Here is a 5,382-nt window from a genome sequence, read left to right as displayed (position 1 = left end):
TTTTGTTGCTTTTTTTCATTTCGAGACATGATCATGTCTAATATCAGATTACATATTTTAAAATGTCTATTGAGTTTTGATGAGCTTTGCTTGATTGATTTGATACAAGTATAAACCTTTCTGTTGTTCATCATATGCTTTTCATATTGCAAAAATGTACATAAATAAATAAGTAAGTAGCTGTCACGTAGAGTAGAGCCAGAAGGCCAAACTGGAAAACCTAAACCTCAATCACAATAAAAAAGATGGCGGAGAAGCAAAAGGTCTTCTGTGTTTCTGGGTGTTTATTTACACAGTGATTCCAGAAGAAAAACAACCTACTGCCAATACAAGTGTACCTTTTGAGGACAGCTTAAACCAATCCACAGCTCAATCCAAAAAGCCTTGAGGACAGTTTAAACCAATCCACAGCTCAATACAAAATGCCTTGAGGACAGCTTAAACCAATCCACAGCTCAATCTAAAATGCCTTGACGACAGCTTAAACCAATCCACAGCTCAATCTAAAATGCCTTGACGACAGCTTAAACCAATCCACAGCTCAATCTAAAATGCCTTGACGACAGCTTAAACCAATCCACAGCTCAATCCAAAATGCCTTGACGACAGCTTAAACCAATCCACAGCTCAATCTAAAATGCCTTGAGGACAGCTTAAACCAATCCACAGCTCAATCTAAAATGCCTTGAGGACAGCTTAAACCAATCCACAGCTCAATCCAAAAGCCTTGAGGACAGCTTAAACCAATCCACAGCTCAATCTAAAATGCCTTGAGGACAGCTTAAACCAATCCACAGCTCAATCTAAAATGCCTTGAGGACAGCTTAAACCAATCCACAGCTCAATCTAAAATGCCTTGAGGACAGCTTAAACCAATCCACAGCTCAATCCAAAAAGCCTTGAGGACAGCTTAAACCAATCCACAGCTCAATACAAAAGCCTTGAGGACAGCTTAAACCAATCCACAGCTCAATCTAAAATGCCTTGACGACAGCTTAAACCAATCCACAGCTCAATCTAAAATGCCTTGACGACAGCTTAAACCAATCCACAGCTCAATCTAAAATGCCTTGAGGACAGCTTAAACCAATCCACAGCTCAATCTAAAATGCCTTGAGGACAGCTTAAACCAATCCACAGCTCAATCTAAAATGCCTTGACGACAGCTTAAACCAATCCACAGCTCAATCCAAAATGCCTCCAAAATGAACTGAAAAAGAGGCTCCTTTTGTACTCATCAGAACAATTAACACTAATTAATTAAGCAATTACCTATTCAAACCTACATTTTACATTCAACTAAACATACTAAAGTATACACATTGCAACACTTATAACAAAAAATGAAACAATATATAATATCTTTGTAATAATAACATTTACAAAATTATATCACTACTGACATGGTGTCTTTCAATATGCCCATTTACATGAATGAGCCATTCGGAACAGGCACTACAAAGTCAGCCCGATTCCCTTCGCTCGGGTCCTTATCCAGCAGACCCGGAAGCTACAGCGATGGAGAGAGAGGAACACAACAAACAACGCGCTCATCCATCCATAACATCGATACGTTTAGCAACCATTGCTTTACATTAAACACGAATGCTTATCTGTATACTCGTTATACCATAACCGGTTACTGACGGGAGGTAAGTGTGTAATGTACTATAGGGACGTAAACTAAGTGTGTAATGTACTATAGGGACGTTAACTAAGTGTGTAATGTACTATAGGGACGTTAACTAAGTGTGTACTGTACTATAGGGACGTTAACTAAGTGTGTAATGTACTATAGGGACGTTAACTAAGTGTGTAATGTACTATAGGGACGTTAACTAAGTGTGTAATGTACTATAGGGACGTTAACTAAGTGTGTAATGTACTATAGGGACGTTAACTAGTGTGTAATGTACTATAGGGACGTTAACTAAGTGTGTAATGTACTATAGGGACGTTAACTAAGTGTTAACTATAGGGACGTTAACTTGTGTGTAATGTACTATAGGGACGTCCTTCTAAGTGTGTAATGTATGGCGCTTGTAACGCCAGGGTAGGGGTTCGATTCGTTAAATGTATGCACACATGACTGTAAGTCGTTTGGATACTAAAGCGTGCTAAATGGCATATATTATTATTATTATATTATAGGGACGTTAACTAAGTGTGTAATGTACTATAGAGACGTTAACTAAGTGTGTAATGTACTATAGGGACGTTAACTAAGTGTGTAATGTACTATAGGGACGTTAACTAAGTGTGTAATGTACTATAGGGACGTTAACTAAGTGTGTAATGTACTATAGGGACGTTAACTAAGTGTGTAATGTACTATAGGGACGTTAACTTGTGTGTAATGTACTATAGGGACGTTAACTTGTGTGTAATGTACTATAGGGGCGTTAACTAAGTGTGTAATGTACTATAGGGACGTTAACTTGTGTGTAATGTACTATAGGGACGTTAACTTGTGTGTAATGTACTATAGGGACGTTAACTAAGTGTGTAATGTACTATAGGGACGTTAACTTGTGTGTAATGTACTATAGGGACGTTAACTTGTGTGTAATGTACTATAGGGACATTAACTAAGTGTGTAATGTACTATAGGGACGTTAACTAAGTGTGTAATGTACTATAGGGACATTAACTAAGTGTGTAATGTACTATAGGGACGTTAACTAAGTGTGTAATGTACTATAGGGACGTTAACTTGTGTGTAATGTACTATAGGGACGTTAACTAAGTGTGTAATGTACTATAGGGACGTTAACTAAGTGTGTAATGTACTATAGGGACGTTAACTAAGTGTGTAATGTACTATAGGGACGTTAACTAAGTGTGTAATGTACTATAGGGACGTTAACTAAGTGTGTAATGTACTATAGGGACGTTAACTAAGTGTGTAATGTACTATAGGGACGTTAACTAAGTGTGTAATGTACTATAGGGACGTTAACTAAGTGTGTAATGTACTATAGGGACGTTAACTAAGTGTGTAATGTACTATAGGGACGTTAACTAAGTGTGTAATGTACTATAGGGACGTTAACTAAGTGTGTAATGTACTATAGGGACGTTAACTAAGTGTGTAATGTACTATAGGGACGTTAACTAAGTGTGTAATGTACTATAGGGACGTTAACTTGTGTGTAATGTACTATAGGGACGTTAACTTGTGTGTAATGTACTATAGGGACGTTAACTAAGTGTGTAATGTACTATAGGGACGTTAACTAAGTGTGTAATGTACTATAGGGACGTTAACTTGTGTGTAATGTACTATAGGGACGTTAACTTGTGTGTAATGTACTATAGGGACGTTAACTTGTGTGTAATGTACTATAGGGATGTTAACTAAGTGTGTAATGTACTATAGGGACGTTAACTAAGTGTGTAATGTACTATAGGGACGTTAACTAAGTGTGTAATGTACTATAGGGACGTTAACTAAGTGTGTAATGTACTATAGGGACGTTAACTTGTGTGTAATGTACTATAGGGACGTTAACTAAGTGTGTAATGTACTATAGGGACGTTAACTTGTGTGTAATGTACTATAGGGATAACTAAGTGTGTAATGTACTATAGGGACGTTAACTAAGTGTGTAATGTACTATAGGGACGTTAACTAAGTGTGTAATGTACTATAGGGACGTTAACTAAGTGTGTAATGTACTATAGGGACGTTAACTTGTGTTTAATGTACTATAGTGACGTTAACTAAGTGTGTAATGTACTATAGGGACGTTAACTAAGTGTGTAATGTACTATAGGGACGTTAACTAAGTGTGTAATGTACTATAGGAACGTTAACTAAGTGTGTAATGTACTATAGGGACGTTAACTTGTGTGTAATGTACAATAAGGACGTTAACTTGTGTGTAATGTACTATAGGGATGTTAACTAAGTGTGTAATGTACTATAGGGACGTTAACTTGTGTGTAATGTACTATAGGGACGTTAACTAAGTGTGTAATGTACTATAGGGACATTAACTAAGTGTGTAATGTACTATAGGGACGTTAACTAAGTGTGTAATGTACTATAGGGACGTTAACTAAGTGTTTAATGTACTACAAACATAAATAAAACATGATGTCATTGCATAGAGGAACGTACTGGTAAGAAGTAAGAGAAAACATGAGATCTGGTTGTTTTGCAATGACTCACGACAGAATAAGCAACGTAGTGAATATTTGTCTAAACTTCGTTACTCACTCCAGTCAGCAGATGGCGATTTAAGTATTTTTTTTAATAAAAAAAAAAGATATATATTTTTTTATTTTTTATTAACAACAAAACAATACATAAAGCACATGAGGGAACACAAGCATACATAGATTACAAACAATGGACAATCGAGCTAGGGGCGGGGCTGGGGGCGGGGCTAGGGGCGGGGCTGGGGGGTACAATATCACATTACAATTACACAAGGACCTTAAGGGACATGCATATACTTACAATTCTAACAGCTTTTTTGTTAGTAGAGCATTTAACCGTCTTAAAATACAGTTCAATTTATTTTTGTAGGATACGAAAATGTGGTTTTCTGTTTGTAAATTTACATTTGTGTATATGAAATTTGGCCAAAAGAATAATGAAATTAATTACATAAAAATGATTCCGCTTATTTCTATTGTATGTAAAGAATCCAAACAGTACATCTCTCCACAATAGTGTAAAATCTTCATAAATGTGTTCAATTATAAACCTACTGATGTCTTGCCACAGTTTTCTTACATGCATACAATGCCAAAAAAAGATGCACACCTGTTTCTGGGTGGTCATTACAAAAGGAGCAATTTGAGTTGATGTTTTCCTTTCAACTTCTTCATATAGTGGTTGGCAGGATAATATTTATGAATAATTTTAAAGGAAACTTCCTTAATTTGTGGTCCTTCTGTAGCTCAGTTGGTAGAGCATGGCGCTTGTAACGCCAGGGTAGTGGGTTCGATTCCCGGGACCACCCATACGTAGAATGTATGCACACATGACTGTAAGTCGCTTTGGATAAAAGCGTCTGCTAAATGGCATATATTATTATTATTATTATTATTATTATTATTATTATATTATTATTATTATTATTATTATATTATTATTATATTATATATTATTATATATTATTATTATATATATATTATTATTATTATATATTATTATTATTATATATTATTATATTATTATTATTATTATATATTATTATTATTATATTATATATTATTATTATTATTATTATATTATTATTATTATATTATTATATTATTAACAAGTAGGTATGTTTGTGGCAACATCCAAACTTTTTCCCAACAGATAAGATGATGATTTAAGTCTTCCAGTTGATGCCTCTTGCGTGACGTATAATCTAGTGGACGGGA

Source organism: Oncorhynchus keta, unplaced genomic scaffold (genome assembly GCF_023373465.1).
Source record: "Oncorhynchus keta strain PuntledgeMale-10-30-2019 unplaced genomic scaffold, Oket_V2 Un_contig_3111_pilon_pilon, whole genome shotgun sequence".
NCBI classification, from domain to species: Eukaryota; Metazoa; Chordata; class Actinopteri; order Salmoniformes; family Salmonidae; genus Oncorhynchus; species Oncorhynchus keta.
This window is presented reverse-complemented; position numbering follows the sequence as displayed.